The sequence below is a fragment of the Balaenoptera physalus genome, assembly GCF_965194825.1.
Source record: "Balaenoptera physalus genome assembly, chromosome: 2".
Lineage (NCBI taxonomy): Eukaryota > Metazoa > Chordata > Mammalia > Artiodactyla > Balaenopteridae > Balaenoptera > Balaenoptera physalus.
This window is the reverse complement of record NC_138883.1, coordinates 14,566,153-14,586,223: the sequence shown is the minus strand read 5'-3', so window position 1 is coordinate 14,586,223 and position 20,071 is coordinate 14,566,153. Positions and strand designations below refer to the sequence as shown.

General features: G+C 39.7%; 1 protein-coding gene across 1 annotated transcript in view; it reads right to left on the bottom strand.

Moving 5' to 3' along the window:
- Nucleotides 1-19,998, bottom strand: part of FOXN3 (forkhead box N3) — a 406,382-nt gene extending 386,384 nt beyond the window's left edge. The window contains exon 1 of the mRNA XM_082451369.1: nt 19,862-19,998. The gene's annotated coding sequence lies outside the window, so the exon portion shown is untranslated. The remainder of the gene's footprint in view (nt 1-19,861) is intronic.
- Between the last annotated feature and the right edge of the window lie 73 nt (nt 19,999-20,071).

Sequence of the window (20,071 nt, the reverse complement as noted above, 5' to 3'; positions counted from 1 at the left end):
TTTATCTGACATTCATTTAGCTATCAAATCTTTCTTTTGGTTAGTGTTTGCATAGTATATCTTTTTACATCCTCTTATATTTGACCCTTCTGTATGTTTTTAAATAATGTGTGTCTCTTTAAAGCAGTATATAGGTTTTTAAAAAATTCAATCTGATAATATTTGACTTTTAATTAGGGTATTTACTCTGTTTATATTTAATATAACTGCTGATATATCTGGGCCTAAACCTACTAGTTTTTATTTGTTTCATAAGATCCTAGTCTAGGATCTTAAGATCTTAGTCTAGGATCCTTTTTCTCCCATTTTCCTCCTTCTGTTGAATTATTTGAGTATTTTTTATTATTCTATTTCCCCCTTCTCCTAGCTTATTATTTATATATTCCTTCATCATTCTTTTAAAGATTATCCAGAGTTTAAAGCATGCACCCGTGACTTATTAATGGCTAACATTAATTAGTTTATATCACTTCCTTTACAATATAAAGGGCTTCTTAGAACAATTTCATTTCATTAATCTGTCCAGATTTGAGTTCCACTTTGATCATATATATTTATTCCCTATATATTTTAAACTCCACAAGACAAAATTATTATTATTATGTATGGCTAGTATTTATTTATATTTAACTAATTATTATTTCTATTGCTCTTCATTCCTTCCTACATCTCTGAGCTTTGTTCTGGGATAATTTTCCTTCTGTCCAAAGGATGCCTTTTAGTATTTTCTTTAGGATAAATGTGCTCATAATAATTTTTTAAAACATTTTTAGTTTTTTCTGAAAATCCTTTTAGGTAGATATAGAATTCATGGTTAACAGTTGTTTTCTTTCAGCAACTTGAAGATATCATCCATTCCCTTTTGACTTTATTGTTTCAGTGAGTCAGAGTCAGTTGTCAATCTTATTGTTGCTCCTTTGAAGACAAAAGGTACCCACTCTTCCAGCCCTGACTGCTTTTCAGCTTTTCTCTTTGTTTTTATTTTCAGAAATCACACTGTGTCGTTCCTAGGTGAAGTTTCTTTATACAGACCCTGCTTGGTGTCTTAGGGCTTCTTGATTCTGCAGCTCTGTGTCATTTGTTCGTTTTGGAAAATTCTCAGTCATTTTTTCCCCCAATTATTTCTCCTGTTCCATTTTCTCTCTCCCTACCTACTGAAACTCCAATTATTTGTATATGAAGCCTTTCTACTATATTTCACAAATCTTTCAAATTACTTTCCATTATTTTGCCTCTCTGTGCTTTATTTGGGTATTTTCTTCTGCCTTATATTCTAGTTCACTAACTCTCTCTTCAACTAAATCTGGTGAATCCATCCATTTTTTTAACAACTTTATTAAAGTATAATTTTCATACCATAAAATGCACCTACTGTAAATGTATATTCAATGATTTTAGTATGTTAATTCAATTGTGCAACCATCACCATCACCACAATCCAGTCTTAGAGGATTTCCATCACCCCAAAAAGTTCATCTATTTAGATTTTAACTTCAGTAACTATATTTTTCAGTTCTAGGTTTTTATTTATAATTTTCAGTTCTCTGGCAAGTTTTTAATTCTTTGAATATATTAATCATAGTTATTTTAGAGACTATATCTGATTAATTCACTATCTGGATCCCTTGTAGGTATATCTTAGTAGTCAAATTTTTTTCTTGGTTTTTGATTATGTCTCATTTTCTCACAGATCTAGTTATTTTTCATTGGGTGACAGATATAGTACATGAAAAGCTCTAGTGAACATGAGGCTCTGGAAGATGTATCTTCCTCCAGAGAGGATTTTTGCTTTTGCTTCTGGCAGGCATCTAAGCTAGTGACACTAATCTGAAAATATTTCATTTTTGGCTTCAGTCCCTGTGAGAGTTTTTCTATTTCTGGCTCATCTTGATTCAGAGCTCCAAATGAAAACTGAGGTTGTTTACTAGGGTTTCTGCTCCTTGGCAGGACTTGACTACCTAACCCCATGAGTTTGTTGAAAGCTCTGTTAAGTTTTTAGTCTCTTAGCCACTACTTTTGGAATTGATAATTGTCTCAAGAAGAAGATACAAAAGCTGGGCTCACCTCTTAGATGAGGGGACTTTCCTGCCCCCAAATCTTAGCTCTGCTATTCCTCATTGCCTTGATGGCTCTCCAATGCTTCCAAACTGACTTCTTTTTTCTTTCTTTCTTTTTAATTTTAAGCATCTTTTCTCAGCAGAAGAGTTGGTCTCTAAACAAACTGGATCTACTATTGCTAGATATATTGACTACCACTGTAAGTAAGGTGACCATAATTTATCATACAAATCAGGATGTTTTTGAAAATGAAAGGAGGTAGTATTAGTCATTACACTGGGGCAGTAGGCACAAACCCAAACTATCACAAACAAATCAAGATATATGGTCACCCCAATAATAATGCACGGAGTACTTTGCTTAAAAAATATAAATTAATTTAAAATTCACATTGGCCATATCAAGAACGTGGAGATTTTGTCCCTACCCTTTGTAGTGACAGAATATTTAGTATTGAGGATACAAATGAGCCCTTGTTCAATATGAGAAGATACCATTCAGTAGCTCATTGTATCAGTAGAAGAACTTAACTATTCTACCCAGCCTGCTAGTTCATGGGTTCTATATCTTATTAATGTCCTTGGCTGAGACTTGGTACCTCCAAAAGACTAGTTTTGGAAACTCTTCCAAACAAGAGAGAATTTTTTTCTAAAAAGTTAAGAGAGAAGCCTTAGAGTTGAGAAGAAAATGAACATAATTTTCAAAAAGAGCACTGTGTACCCCCCCCAACTTCATCTCTCTTATTAGAAATTCTGTACTCTGCTCTCATCTGCCAGAAATTCTATGCCCTGTTCCATGAAGGAAATAACATAATAAGTGAAGGGCTAGCTCTGCCTTGGCTTTTGAGGGAGCTATATTATCCACCTAGGTCATCTTCTAAAGTGAACTCCTTTGGGCTGGAAAGCTATTCTCTGACCAATGTCAGAGCTAAGCCCAAGGAGCTGCTCAATCGAATAAAACATGGTCAATATCTAATTACAGACTCACCACATCTTGTATTTTGCAGCCTGACCCTTCCTGGAATTTTGTTGTATTCAGAATACACTTCCTTTTCTTCATCTGCATATTTTAGATGGCTTGATTCAAAACAATGTTTTGTATATAAACAGCACAACATTTTTCCAAAGCACAGGCTTTATCAGCATATAAAGTAATTTGCCACATGCATTGTGTTTGCATCCGAGCAGATGGATAATAGATTAGTTAGAGTTTCTAAGATGTCAGTGTATTTTCCCATCCACAGTACAGTGCAGTAGAGAAGGAAAACTACTCAATGAAAGCAAATTATGATTCCAACAATTTAACTCAGGTCCATATGTCATTCTCATTTACTAAGACCAATAGCAACAGAAAATAAAAGTGAAGCATTGAAAACATTGAGCCTAGCAACAAAGTAATGAGTTAAACTCAAGTAAAGAGTGATACTGAGGCCAATAACCTAGGGCCCAGTTTAGCTGAGATTATCTGTGGCTCTGAAGAATATTCAAGAGCTAAATTCCTCTGCTTGTTGTTAAATACTAGGCTGGAGAAAGGTTGGCCTCCTTAAGCAAGACCTAAAACCAAAGGAAAAAGGAGGGCAAGGTCTCTACTTAAGGGCTTGAGACAGCACCAAGCCATTTTTTTCCCACATCATACAAATAACTAGAACCTCACCATCACTGTATCAGTCACAGAGCCAACTACAAAGGTCTTTTTCCACTCAAAGCAGTTTGTCTGCACCTCCTCATCCATCCCCCTATAGGGCAGAGTCTTATCTGTATTGCTCATCTCCCAATGCCCTGCCTCTCAACAATATCTAGCACTCCGTAGACCTCAACAAATATTTTCAGAATGACTGAATGAATTCTCATAACAATCCAGAGAGAGCTGAAAAGGCTGATTTCAACAGTGCAGAAGAAGCTACCAAGACAGATTAAACTGATCCCCCATGGAAATGCCACTATTGTTTGCAGTGCCCCCTCCAGACTCCCAAAGTTTGGGGTTTTCTCCAAGTTTTTATTTCGACGTATTTCAAATCTAAGAAGAAAAGTTGAAGGCATAACATAATGAATAAGTTGCAGACCACAACGCTGCATCCCTAAATATGTTACAACAAGAAACCTCTCCTTTCATTCAGAGGTTTAATTTTTTTGACACCATACAGCATGTTCAAAACTGAGTGGTAGGGGACATTTTCAAAAGTTGAGCACAAAATTCACACCTTCAAGGAAGTTATTATATAGTTGGGGATTTAAACTGTACAAACATGAAATAATTCAAGATAATTAGGTCCTAAAGTTGGTGACCTTGATTGTAAGTGAAACAGGAGCTCAGAGAAGTGAGAAATCAGGTTGGGCTGAAGTTTCACGGAGGAAATACATGGCAGAGACAGACTGGTTATTTATTAAACCTGTTTCTTCTTTGTCCTAGACACACATCCAGACTACTTTTCCCAGCAACCCCTCTTTGCAGTCAGATGTGGCAATCTTATCAAGTATTAGCTAATAGAATGGGAAAGGAAGTGGAATGTGCCACATCTAGGGCTGGCTGGTAAAAACATGCCACTCATGAGTCTCCACATTCTTTCCTTTTTTGCCAGTGTGATCCAAATAAGCACAATGACCTTGGGAGCCATAGATTGACAATGGCAGAGCCATAGGAAGGAAAGTGGCTCATACCCTAAATCACCACCTGAATCAGAACCATCCCTTAATCAGGGATACCCATTTTGGACATATAAGGAATAAACATCTATTGTTTTGATTCACTGCACTATGTTGGGTTTATTGAAGCAACTAGTGTTACCTCAACTAATACAAGTTAAGGCTTAAATTACCCTGGAATATGGGTGTCAGGAGGTAATATTTTGAAAATAATGACTGTGCTTTGCCTCTACGGTTTTTTGCACATATAATCTTCACCCTAGTTGCCCAGAGGCATTCATATGTTTCAGGGACTATTAGGATTATTAAATAAGGAATACAAAGAGAAAGAATAGTTCTTTTTCTGGCAATATGGCAGAATAGATACCTTTAAAATCTCTGAAAACAATCAAAAATGCTGGACAAAACATTTCCTCAAAAATAGTTTGAAATGCTAACTTAGGCTTCTGTTTTTAGAAGTTAGCAGGGCATAAGGGTCAGCGATAAAGTTGCTGGCACTGACAAAGCCAGGGCCCACCAAGGTACAAAGTGTAATAGGAGGTGCCCTGCTAAAGATAGGACTCCAAAAGGCTACCAGAATTGCCTGTCTCAAGAATCAGTGCTCAGTAGAAGGGAGAAAATCTTTACTGAACATTTATAACCATAAGACAATCCTTACATGGGTTTTGAGTATGAATTGATTACATGGTCGGTCCCCAAACCTCTAGTTGAGAATTTTTAAGTCCTTGCTTTGCAGATTGGTGATGATCCCAGGCACTTGGGAGAAACAAATGTAAAATCTAGTGAAACTCACCTTCAATTCAAACCTCAAATCATTCCCATTGATAAAGTCAAAAAAAACAAGGTCACAGTAAAATAAAACAAAGTAAAATAAAAACCACACACACATGCATATAGAAACAAAGCATCATGAACAAAAACTAGCAGAAATAAGAGATAGTAGAACTGAACCCATAGACATCAAATTTTTAAATTATCAACTAACAGTATTGTATGTCAACTCTATTTCAGTTTTTTAAAAGTCTAAAAAATTATCAGATGCACAATATAAAATAAATGTTTAAAAAATAATAGAAGAAAACAAGTATATAAACTGTGAGCAAGATTAGACAGGTTAGATACAAGAAACAAAAAAGACTGAAAAAATTATCAACTGTAGCATATAAAGATATTATATAGACAGAAAATATAAAAAAGAGGTTAATACATAGAGAAGACAATAGAAGTCTAACATATACCTAATCTAAACTCCAGAAGTAGAAAAAAGAGTACTAAGCAGGAATAGTACTCTGAGAATCTTCCAGAATTGATGAAAAAAATCAATCCACAAATTCACAAAACAAACAAAAAAATCCAAAGCAAAATACATAAAAAAGAAATTCACATCTATAGACACTTTATAATAAAACTGCAGAATGCCAAAGATAAAAAGAATATCTTCAAAGCAGTTATAAGGTTTTCTTGAAAAACGAATACCTTCCATGACAAATGGCAATTAGATTTAGTATTATTTCTTAGCAGCAGAAGTCAGAAGACAACAGAACATCTTTAATGTGTTGAAAGAAAGTAACCAGAATTTTATACCTAGCAAAACTATATTTTAAGGAAAAAAAGGAAAGAATTAGAATTTTCCAATAAACAGTAAGTAAAATAGGTCTCCCTCAATTGATCCTCACTTAACGAAATCTATGAAGAGAAGTGATGGGTAGGGGAGTACAAGTCGGGGAATAAATTATAAGCAAAGAAAGTAATAAATATGTGGGTAAATCTGAACAAATTTCTATTTTTAAATGATAATGTCTAACCCACGAGGCTAAAAAAAACCACAAGATAGAACTAAAACACTAGGCAAAAATGGGACCCAAGATAGCAGGGGGAGGGGTGAGAGGTGGTAATGACTGGAATTAAATGGTCTAAGCTCCTTGCATTGTTTAGGAGGAGAGGAAAGATAATGATTCACTTTAGACTTTTAAGTATGCATGCTTAAATTTCTAGAGAACCACTAAAAGAATAATAATAGAGTGTAAAACTTTCAAAGTACTATAGAATAATACATGAAATAAGGAAAGAATGTTAATCAATTCAAAAGAAGGCAAGAGGTGAAAGAAAAAGAAACATGAAGAGGTAGGACAAATGGAAAGAATAAAATAACATGAAAGAATAAATTGAAATCAATCTGAAATTACAATAAACATAAATGCTTACATATTTCATTTAAAAGATATGTACGACTGCATAAAAACAATACCCAGTGTTATGTCATTTACAAAAGATACATCTAAAATACAGGATGTAGGGACTTCCCTGGCAGTCCAGTGGTTAAGATGCTTCACTTCCACTGCAAGGGGCGTGGATTCGATCCCTGGTCAGGGAACTAAGATCTCACATGCTGTGTGGCACGGCCAAAAAAATAGAAAATAAAATAAAATAAAATACAGATGTAAAGAGTTTGACAAAACAAAGAATGGAAAACAAATAGCAAGAACTAATAATGAAGAAGCTATTATATCCTACTGTTGACTAGTATTGTTGCATGGACACCAGACAAAATATGCTTTAAGACAAAAAGTGTTATGAGAGTTAAAGTTCACTACTTCATAATAATAAAAAATTTGATTCTCCAAGAAGATAGAAGAATTCTAAATGTGTATATACCAAATAGTGTAACTTCAAAATATATCAAGAAAAGAAATGATAATCTACCACCTTACTGAGAGATTTTTAATACACTTCTCTCAGTAAAAAAATAGATCAAATTGGGATAGGGACTTCCCTGGTGGCACAGTGGTTAAGAATCCGCCTGCCAATGCAGGGGACATGGATTTGAGCCCTGGTCCAGGAAGATCCCACATGCCACAGAGCAACTAAGCCCGTGTGCCACAACTACCGAGGCTGTGCTCTAGAGCCCGCAAGCCACAACTACTGAGCCCGTATGCCACAGCTACTGAGCCCACATGCTGCAACTACTGAAGCCCGTGTGCCTAGAGCCCATGCTCCGCAATAAGAGAAGCCACCACAATGAGAAGCCCGCGCACTGCAACGAAGAGTAGCCCCCACTCACCGCAACTAGAGAAAACCCATGTGCAGCAACAAAGACCCAATGCAGCCAAAAATAAATAAATAAATAAACTTATTTTAAAAAAAAAATTAGGATAGTGGTCATCCTGCAAAAGATAGTGCCTTAGGAGCATAAAGGGACTTCTTGGGTGAAGCTAACATTCTATTTATTTATTTATTTATTTATTTATTTATTTATTTATTTTTATAAATTATTCATTTTTTTAAATTAATTAATTTATTTATGGCTGTGTTGGGTCTTCGTTTCTGTGCCAGGGCTTTCTCCAGTTGCGGCAAGTGGGGGCCACTCTTCATCGCGGTGCGCAGGCCTCTCACTATCGCGGCCTCTCTTGTTGCGGAGCACAGGCTCCAGATGCGCAGGCTCAGTAATTGTGGCTCACGGGCCCAGCTGCTCTGCGGCATGTGGGATCCTCCCAGACCAGGGCTCGAACCCGTGTCCCCTGCATTGGCAGGCAGATTCTCAACCACTGCGCCACCAGGGAAGCCCCCATTCTATTTATTAATATAAGTGCTGGTTACGTAGGTGTGTTCACTTAAAAAAAAAAATCCATCTGTCTACAGATGTAACTGTAGACATAAATATACACACAATATATGTTTACATATATATAAATACATACGTATCTATACTATATATCTATGTATACTACAAATGGTGTGTGGGTGTGTATATATATATAATGTTTCCATCTATATGAAATCATGTGCAACTAAACTATATACAGTTTCAGGATTTAAAAAGTATGTGGTAAAATTATAAAGAAAAACAAGAGGGGGCTTCCCTGGTGGCACAGTTGTTGAGAATCTGCCTGCCAATGCAGGGGACATGGGTTCGAGCCCTGGTCTGGGAAGATCCCACATGCCTTGGAGAAACTGGGCCCGTGAGCCACAACTATTGAGCCTGCGCACCTGGAGCTTGTGCTCCGCAACAAGAGAGGCCGCAATAGTGAGAGGTCCGCGTACAGCGATGAGTGGCCCCCGCTTGCTGCAACTAGAGAAAGCCCTCGCACAGAAACGAAGACCCAACACAGCCAAAAATAAATAAATAAATAAATAAATAAATAAAATAAAAATAAAGGAATTCCTTTAAAAAAAAAGAAAGAAAAACAAGGGCACAAACCAGAAACAGCATACTTCACATCTACTCACATCCAAGTGGCTAGAATTTTGCCAATCTTTTTTGTTTTTAATAAATTTATTTATTTATTTGTTTTTATTTTTTTGGCTGTGTTTTGGGTCTTCAACGCTGTGCGCGAGCTTTCTCTAGTTGTGGCAAGTGGGGGGGCTACTCCTTGTTGCGGTGCGCAGTCTTCTCATTGTCGTGGCTTCTCTTGTTGCAGAGCATGGGCTCTAGGCGCTCAAGCTTCAGTAGTTGTGGCACACGGGCTCAGTAGTGGTGACTCGCAGGCTGTGGAACGCAGGCTCAGTAGTTGTGGTGCACGGGCTTAGTTGCTCCGCGGCATGTGGGATCTTCCCGGACCAGGGCTCAAACCCCTGTCCCCTGCACTGGCAGGCAGATTCTTAACCACTGCGCCACCAGGGAAGCCCAAATTTTGCCATTCTTAGCTGCAAGGGAGTCTTAGAAATGTAGTTAATGGACATAGGTGGGAAACTAGTTGACTGCCATAGGCAGAAATTCCATAGCCTTGAAAGTCAGGCTTTCTCCTGGGACAGGATTTTTGCCTATTAGCAGCAGTCTGGAGGACCCAGCTCAAAGAATTGACCTGAAGGCAGCAGAAGATACTGCTTTCTTCCATGAGTTGACAGTGAAGTTGCTAATCTTTCTGCCTGGATGGTAGAAGGATGAGATGGTGGAGGGGAAGTGAAAGAAAAGCCCACCTCTTTCTGGGTCCAGTTAATGATGGGAAGGAAAAAGGAGATAAGAGAAGACGACAGTGGATTCTGCCTCTTGATAGAGGAGGTACCCCTGAGTGCAGAGGGATGTCTTTGTGTCCATCCCCCTCCATCATCCAGAGCCCTAGGAAGAGAGGGTCTGCACCAGCCTGGAACACAGCTTCCTCAGCCCAGCACTGCAGCCTGATCAAACAGAGGGAGCTGTGTGGTGGGGTGCCTCGGGTAGACTGTGGACAGAGTAGTGGACCCCTTGCAAGGACCACCAGGCCAGTGGGCTTGATGGATGGTGTCACGCATACTCAGAGTTTGCTGCCAGTGGGAGCTGAGGGTGGACCCAGCCAGCAGGGGATGCCACGTCAGGTTCTGATAAAGCCAAGAGGATGACCAGATCAACTTTTTTTTGCAAACTTCGGGTCACTTATTGGGTCCCAAGTGTGGTTTTTTGTTTTGGGGGGTTTTTTTCATTAAATAAAATAGAATGGAAAAGATCAGAGTACATCAAGTATAAAAAGGATAATAATACCTTGTAAAATTTCTATTTCAGCTATACAGGTTATTTTGTAAAAACTTTTGTATCACCTGTCCATATATGCTTACTAGAATCTCATGAAAATGTATCTGTATTTTACTTTGAATCTTTGGAAACCACTGGACTAGACTATGTGTTATAAGAGCCACAGACTTCATCTGCTAATACAGAACAAGCAACACCGTGGCAAGAGACCCAGCCTCTGAGAGCCAAGGCCACCGTAACTAAGGAAACAGAGTTGCTAGTCCTCTGTAAGAAATAAGAGTACACGAGACACCCCTTCCCCACACTCTGACATCACAGGCAAAGAAAGGGAACAACAGGAAGGAAGGGATATTGTTTTCCTAGGAAGACTGAGAATTATCTTAAGGGGCTATTTCGATTATCAGATCAAACTAAGTTTTTAAATGGATGGCATCAAAAGTTATTATTCTTTTTCCTGATAACCAATGGGTGTTTGCTGGGAGGAAGGTTTGCTGCAGACAAAATAGACAAATTGCATTTTTCTGCACCTCACGGTTGCAGAGTGCGTGAAACTGGTGACCCTACAATGTGTGAAGCGGGGAAGAAGAAGGTTGTGGTCAGGGAACAATATGAACAAAGTCAGGGAAGCTGGAAGGAATAAGGCAAGTTCAGGGATGAATGAACCCTGACCAGATCTGGGGGCATTTCCTGAGCACTAATGGGGACGGCCAGATTATAGAGGGTCTTGAAAGTTAGGCAGAGGAGGACAGACTCGGTAAGGAGAATGAGGAGAGCAACAGGGAGCCCGCATAGGTTCTTAGTAGATGAGGGACATAACACAACAATAACAATGTAAAAATAAAAATAGCTCCAATAATTTAAGTTGTAACTATGCGTCAGGCTGTCTGTCAAAGGTTTATCATTAGCTTTCACAAGCATCCTTTCAGGATTTCCACATTAATGAGTCTTATTTCACATTACTGAGCCTGAGGTTAAGGTCACACAGCTCTATGTAGGTTTGAAAGCAAGAAGTCTAACTTCAAAGCCCATAACTTCCAGAGTGGTTTAGGGACAGAAGTCTTCAGGAGGACAGAGGAAGGAAAGGGGCCAGGAGGGACAGAGCACCTCAGAGGTTCCCAGCAGTATTCTCGGAGTGAGGCACTAGAACTCAAGATGAGGAGATGACCAGGAGGTGGATTTCAAAGAAAGCAGCAAGGAGCCCTGGTGATAAATGAAATATCTGGCACATAAAGCAAGTGGCTGTCCAAGTTTCCCAACCTGGGAAACAAGGATAATGGTTGTAACAGAGAAAAACCAAACCAAAACAAAACATACACAACAAAGTAAGTGCCCTTATAGAAAATTTCTGCCTGAATGCTTAAACTCAGAGCTTATGTCCTTCTCTTGTTCCCATTTCTCAGACCGAAAAACCACTTTCTCAGGATCTTCATTTTGAAGTTCAGAGGACCACTAAAAATGACTCTCGTAAAGCGTTCTCAGTTCCAAGACCGTGGAAGGAGCTGAGAAGTGGAGAGCATCGTAGAGGCTGACGGTGCCCGGCCCACGTCCCCTTCAGGCCTCACTACTGAGCGCCACCAGTCCGAGCCTCACCTCGACCAGAGGCATCAAGTCCCTCCCTGAGAACCTTGTCTGGCCGAAGCTCGCGCACCAACCTCAAGTGCTGGGAATCAGCGCCTTCTGAGAATCATCAACCAGTGCCTGGAAGCGCCATGCTGGACGCCAGCTCTCAGCGCGCCTAGGTTCCCCTCGCAGTGTAACCGGGGATGGGGCGGGGGGAAGGGGGCGTGGTGGGGGGGATAGACGAGTCTCCCACTCGCGCCCCCTACTGTTGTCTTCCTGGGATCATCTCCCAAGTAAACTACCCACCCTGGAATCCTCCTTGCACGGTCCGCTTATACCTGGAGAGAGGAACTCGGGGAGGGCGTCACTTCAATCTGTCGACATCAGCTTAGAATATAAACTTCAATAGGGCCAAATTTGGGGATACATACAGTTTAAGAAGCCAATCAGAGTTAGCTGGTTTAAGAAGCCAGTTGGTTGGCTGTGCCGGTGATTTCTTCCCCTTTAGTTCCCTATCACAGGGCACGGTTGCTTATATGCCGTAGGCACGCAATAACTGTTCATTGAATGAATGGGTGGATGATTCGTTCCCCCAAATTGGTGCATATATATCTTGAACACGTCCCTAGATGAATTCTTTAAAATGATTTCACATGTGAGATCTGTGAAAGTCCACGTGTGAAATATGAATTAGTTCAAGTGCTGATCATTTACCTGAAGTCTTCCAGAGAATCAGAAAGTGCCAGGCACCTGCATCACTGAAAATGTCCACATCGGTTCCATTGCTAGTTCCAACCGGTCACATACATACCAGGCATAGTGGGGTGCCCAGGTGAAGATTTAACTTGTCATTTTCCCCTTTGCCAGAAAGAGAGCAGAGCTCCTTGCTTAGATGAGAAAGTCAGACTAACCCAGTTTTACTTGGTCTATATAAACCCATGTGGAGTTTGTTTGATTTACAGGTAAGGGGATCTCAAGAAAGAGATACCCAACAGCCTCCTAATCTGACAACTTAAGCCACTTGTTTTTTATTCCGAAAAAAATAAAGGAGATATCATTGAATTTGCATCTCTGAGTTTGTTGAGCAGTTCATATGAATTATAGAGAGAACATTGTCTAGGAAATCTGTTTTCTGGATGCCACCAACAGAAATTCTAAGTGTAATATTTGGGTAATTAAAGAAAATCATATCCCTGTGGTAAGAGCCTTTTGTTTACCAACTAGGTGAATGTGCTCAGGGATGCATGAAGGGAAATTCAAAAGATGAAGGTGGCGACTTCCCTGGTGGCACAGTGGTTAAGAATCCGCCTGCCAATGCAGGGGACACAGGTTCGATCCCTGCTCTGGGAAGATCCCACATGCCACGGAGCAACTAAGCCTGTGCGCCACAACTACTGAGCCTGGGTGCCTAGAGTCCGTGCTCTGCAACAAGAGAAGCCACCACAATGAGAAAGCCCACGCACTGCAACAAAGAGTAGCCCCCGCTCGCCGCAATTAGAGAAAGCCCACACACAGCAACGAAGACCCAATGCAGCCAAAAATTAATTAATTTTAAAAAATTCATTCAAAGAAAGAAAAGATGAAGATAAATTAAGGAAGGTAAGCTCTGACCAGGGAACTAAAAGGTTCCTCCCATCACTAATGGTCAAACATGGGAATACAGAATGTCAAGAAGCAAAACCCTACTTCTTGCCAAAATCACAATATTTTTCCCACCCCTTGCAATTTTTCCCAGGAGGAGACTCCATTTCAAGCATAGACGGGGGAGTTATCAACCTTGGAATAGAAACAGAGGAGCAGTTGTAAGGTAGCCAGTGGGACGGAAAACGACTGGAACTTGGGAGTCAGGGGGCCTGAGGGTGAGAACTAGTTGTACCAAAGAGCGTGTGGCCTGGAAACATAGTTACCTCAGTTTCTTCATCTGTGAAGGGACATTACTGCATATTATCATTATTTATTATTAGTAGTAGTAATGTTATATTAATACTAGATTATTATAATAATTAATAGGGGCAGCACCTGATAAACGAAAACCCCTTATCATTTTGATGTGATTTTTCTATATTACCCAATATTGCCAAACGTACCATGAGCAACTTATTTCTTTTCCGAGAGACCATTCTAAATGCGAAATCCAATTCCACGACACAATATGACTGTCTTAATTTAGAGACATTATTAACTAGTCATTAAATGGTAACTGTTTCCATTTTACAGGCTGCAAAAATGTTAAGTTTGCCGAATTAGGACATTTCAGACTTTAAAGAGAAATCTGAGGTTATCTAAAATCTAACCCTGTATAATATTCTAAAATCACCTCTTCCAGCAGGACTTGCTACTGTCTGAATCTTAAGAAAGCGACATCTGCAAAGGTAGCGGAGACACTCTGTGTAATATTTGGAGTCCTCCATTAACAACTTCAGCAAGGTCCTGGTAACTGGACAGCATCCTTGAGTTCCAAAGCAAAGTCCCCAAGAACATCGGAGTATAAATGCTCACTCAAGGAGAGTCACTGGTCTATTATGATGAATACGCCTTGGGACAGCTCCGTTGGTTTTCTATGGCTGTACACACTCATTCTTCTTTGAAATGCAGGTGGGAGGAGGAATAAGATCGCTTTAAACAGCCTGAACATGAAAAGCTTTATTCAACCCAATTCAACAAACAAAAGTTAACCACAGTCATTTTCATCCACTACCAAGGCCAACTATTTTGTGCTTATACTAGTTTTATCTTTCTAGAGGAAATATTTTCTTTAAAAAAAGAAAAAGTGCCGGCACAAATTGTTGGAAGATCTGTGGCTTCCCAGAATATTGATTATTTTAATCACCATCTCTGACCCACACAGGTACTAGAAACATGGCAAGCACAGTGGAAGTAATAGGAGCATGCAGACAGGGGGCTGTCCTTTCTACTTCTATAAACTCCCCAAGTGTGCAGCCTCCAAGAAACAATGCAAGGAGGTTTGCTGTGACCCTAAAAGCACAATGCTAATGATACCGTTTGCGTGAAGTCTCTGCTGCTTGCTCCTTTTTTCTGTAACCGAGCATATGCGAATCAAGGGGTTGTGAAAATTAGGAATGCAAGTGAAGGGGATCCCTCTGTCCGCCACCCCTAGAAATCTTAATATTTATGGCCTCTGGGATGTAAAAAAGGGGAACTGAACTCAATCCCAATACTGCCATTTCAGTAAATCTCAGAATAGAAGAGATAATCTGAATATGTTTGATGATATTCAAATATCATCCATGTGTTATCATTTTACTCAACACTCAAAACACTACCGCGTCTGCCAAGCAGATTATATAGCTTGGCAAACTTTCATTTCATGAATGACACTTAATATGAAATAATTTTCACTGACAGATAGAGTAACAGTGATATAACAGATCCTGAGGTGGTACTAGAATAAATCCACACATTCCAGGACAATGATAACCGACTAATCTCAAACACCTCCACATGATGTTCCTGTAATTTATGAGGAAAGGGGGCCCTTTAAAAACGTCCTTTCCTGGGGATATACATATATGTATAGCTGATTCACTTTGTTATAAAGCAGAAACTAACACACCACTGTAAAGCAATTATACTCCAATAAAGATGTAAAAAAAAAGTCCTTTCCCCTTCCCTTATTACAGATGGAACCAGGGCTCTTTCATACTTATAGCCAGTCCAACCTAGCGCTATATACAGAATGGCTCATTAGAGCCCATTGTCTGCCATTCCCTCTTCCTCCTCTGAGCGCAAGTGCCCTCTTAAATTGTCAAGGCAAAAGTTCTCTCTTCAGCTCAGAAGTTCCAGGACTCTGCAAGCAATTCCCTCGGGGTCTTCCTTAGAGAATATTTGGGGCACTTTAAAAGCGATGGTTTTCAAACAGTTCACAGGTCCTAGGGTGTGCCCCAGGCACAGCCCAGGAGAAAAGATCAGATTCTGGGTTCCTGGCTCTCGGTTCCCCCAGAGCAGCTCTGTTTTTATCCCACTCATATATTAGGGTCCTGCATAAGACTCCATTTGGTGCTAAATATAAAACCAAAATGATTTCTTCAAAAATGTGTGAAAACCATCACAACAAATGGTGCCCTCTCTTAGGCTCTCTTAACCCCCTCCCCAGGCTGTTCCCTTCAAACGGAGGTTTCTGTACCTATTTTCCGTTAAAGAACCTCACCCTGTTTCCTCTTCCAGAATTTGAAACATACATGAATTGAAACTATTAAATATATTTATTTATAATATTCAAAAAGTAATCCAGAGTTTTGCACAATAAATGTTTTCAAGGTTATGATTCGTTTTTCTCATACGGACTCCAGCCTGGCTTTAGCTATAGCCCCTCCCCAAATTCCAACTCTCCCCCACTCCATCAGCAAAGGAGGCATACACCTGACATTTAATCTTTATGGATTTTACTGTTACAAGCCAAGAGAAGAATGAAGCTGCCTCTTTCCCTTTACCTCTCCACAAAACTGGCATTTGGTTGGTATTCTGGGCTAATTATTAGAAATCTGGCATCATCATCAAAAAACGCCAACTTCAGTCAATGTCTATATATCTGACAACTGAAAATGAATTGGAATTTTATTGAACATCTTGTTAATGTGTGTTGGTCAAATAAGTTGTATATAGCAGTATAATGACCAATGTTTCTAATCTCAGAGTCAAAAATAAATGAACAGAAAAGCCAAAGATTTGGAGTAATTTAATTGTACTCCTCAAAAGTCCATTTAAAAACGAACTGTTCTGAGCAAACTATTTGACAGACAATGGAGCATGAAGGCAGATTCTAGAAACTAACAAATCCCATTCATTTCCTTCAGTTTGTAAAAACAAGCAACTGACATGTTTCCTGCCAATGAACATAGTTGAAAGATAAGAAAGCTCCCTACAGGAAATCCTTTGCTAAAAGAGAACAGTTGTGCCACTAAGCTTAACCTTTTTCACCAAACCTCAATCAGTTAAATATTTGACAAGACGGGATCATGAAGTACATGCTAAATCACCCCAATGATGCTATATTGCTTCTAACGTCTGTATTTCCTATGGCATAGATGCAGGATATTAAATAAATATGACAGTATAGTTAGGATTCTTTCCACCTCCTCTCCCCTGCCACCATGCAATTAGTTGATGAAAACAAGGGAAATTTTCTGCTTTTTAAAAAGACCAAAGTGTTAGTTAAGTGAGATGTAAAATTGACCATTTTCAGTTAAGATTAAGCAATACCATGCTATAAATCATCACGATTGTAAGAAGGATATTTCTAAATGAATATCAAGCACTTCAAATTTAAAGACTACCATTGACAAGATTAGAAAAATATAAGAAATGCACCGGTTTTATATTTACAAGCTTCAATGTTGATCCTCAAATTCAAAATTTAGCCTCCTCAGTTATTTTTCGCTTAGCAAAGTGAAAGGGGGAGAACTCCAAACTTTTCTTTCTTTACTCTCCTCACTAAAACCACTACCAAGATATTGAAAATATTCGCAACCTTGAGTTGGGGAACCTCTCAATTATCCTAAAAACTAAAGCACTCTTCTCCATCCACAGAAGAAGAGGAAACTTTTCTAAGTTAACCAAAATAATAATAATTGCAGTTTTGAAAGAGCCCTTATTTCTGTTTAGGATTATCCTTTCCCTGCTTCGCTACTAAGAACATCCTTCCTTATACTTCCCAAAGCACCAGACAGAGTCTTCATCTATCCTGTACAGGCAGCCTTAGAGCAAAGCTCCAAAATGCCACAGTTCTTCAAATTCAATTGCAACAGTTCAAGTTAGAAGCCTCTTGCAAACAGAAACTCTTCATTATACCGTCCCCAAATGACTCTTCAGCCACAGGTAACAGCCTAGTCTTTACAGCTCCACAAAGAGTGTTGTTCTAACAGTAGACATACAAATCAGTTCGCTTCCACAATTAAGTGATCAAATACATTCTTCTTAGCCTTCCCTGGCGCAACTCCGAGGTAGCAAAATGCAAAGTAAGCACGCGTGCTCATCCTTGCTTTAAGCCCTTTTCCTCACATCTTTTCAGTAAAAATACAGTTATGAACTCCAGGAGACTGCATTTTTGGTTGTTGTTGTAAAATGACCTTGATTTGACAGGCACGGTCTCAGGTTTCAACAGATGCTGTGGGAAAGCTTACAGAAGGCAACATGTTCTCCAGGCATCTGTGATGACATGCAGGTTTTGTTTTTTTGTTTTTTAAATGGTGGTTATGGTAGTGTACGTGTGTTGGAGGGGGTAACTCGTCTCAGTTTCCATGACAACCATGTCTCTACTCATCGGTTGTTAGATACCATCCACTTCCTGTGTCTAAATTTTTAAGCCAATCAGAAAAGTGTTTATACATTTAACAACTTCTGGGACGGTGCTTCTTTAATTGGGGTGTTTTAAGGCTCAAATGGAGTTGTCCACCGGCCTTATATTTTTCCTCTTAAGTAGAACATTTCACAATCTTTACCAACTCATTCTTTTAAGGTGAAGAATGCCCTTTTTTTTTTTTAACTTGAAATGCATTCTCCTCAAACCAGATGCCACAATTTCTTATAACAGTGTGCAAGCTGATTTTGATTGTTGGCTCTTCGTGGCCTTTTTCTTTCACTGTTAACAGACTTAAATTTAGTGCATGATACATGCTAATAAGGCACAAGACACTTACATTAGCAAAATAAAGATACGTTAAGCACCGTCTGCTGACAGTGATATTTAAGTCTTCAGATCAAAAAAAACAGGAAAAATTATTCTAAGTTGAACAACTTTGCATTCTATAACTCCCAAGGAGAAACCATTGAGAACGTATTGTAAAGTGATATGTCTATAAAAGCTGATGTCTGCAAAGAAATTTGTCACCAGAATGGCCTACTTTCTTTGGATAGAAGCAACAACAAAAAATTAAACACAAAGGTATCTCAAGCAAACTGCACCCAAATTAAAAATCAGTCTTGCAGAAATTTGGGCACGAGAAGGCTACTCTGAAATTACAGCATGATTTTCAAAGAAGGTTTTGGGTGACTGTTTCCCTAAGTCTTCATTGAACTGACCAATCAGTGTGAGAGCAGAGTGGGCTGGAGTCATTTGTGCAGTCTTCCGAGCTCTCCGAGCTGCTCTCCCCTCTCTAAGGCAGCGCTGGCGATCAATGAAAAACAGGGAACAAAAGGAATATAACAGGATGTCTCCTTAGCTAAGGAAAATGATTCCCTTTTTCCTCAATGAGCCAGCCGCACCCTGCCCACAAGAGCTCCACATGGGAGCTCCCAGCAGACCAGACCTTTCGGCTGAAGCACATTTTACATGTGCAAATCATGTGTCCCAACTGCTGGCAAATGTGTCACCTTAAGCATATCCTGTGACAGAGGGCTCCCCGAGCCCAACCAATTGAAACTAATAAATTAAATAAATTAATAATCCCTCCATTAAAAGCTGCCAAGAAAGACTGTGTTTCCCTTTCCCAAATGTCAAATCCGAGAGTATAAACAAAGCATGAAAAATAGTCTCTTCAGCCTCCCCAGCCAGTAATCATGGTTTTCTCCTCAAAACCAGGTTTCTCCAAAAAGAGAAATATTCTGACTGCTCTCAAAGGAAACTCTCATCTGTATATGTCATATCAGGATAACCAGTTACAGTATTTGAAAAGAGGTTTAAACTGCCCACAGATTTGACACTGTTTATAATTGATAGCAAAACACTTGCGACAGCAATGCTGTAAACTGTGCCCGAGCCAAACTCCACATTTAACACGTTAGTTCCTTGAAAATAAAAGTAATGCCTGGGGAGCCCACAAAAGTAAAGACCTAGGAAGTAATTAACAGAATTACATCAATTACTTCATAATTTTTAAAAATTATCCATTTGTCTGCTATTTTAAAAAAAAATTTAAAACCTACTATCCACAAATTCCTGAGAAACTTTTTTTTTTTTTAATGAACTTACTTTTGAGACAAAACTAATGAAAATATGCAACTTGCCAGCCCTGAATCTCTCCCATTCGGACTGCATGCTATAAATCAATCTGAAACCAGGTGGAAATACGGGGGCGGACACCTTAAAAAATCAAAGGGTGCCCCAAAATGCAGCAGCCTGAACTGTGAGGGCTTCTCGTGACAATGCTGAACCAGAGCAGAAGGTCAGGAGGCAGGAAATGAGCCCCATTTTCGTTACCTTCGATCGCCTGCCCCCCCTGCTGCTTCTCGCGGCCGCATTGGGGGGCTGCGGCGGCGCTGGACTCGCGGGTGGCCCCGCCGCCGGGTCGCGCCGTCTCCCGGCAGAGCTGCAGCCGATCGCGGCCGGAACCCCGGCTCCAGCCCCGGCGCCCGCCCGGGGTCGGCGGCGCGGCTCCCACCCGGGCCCGGAGCCCTGCTGGGTCCTAGT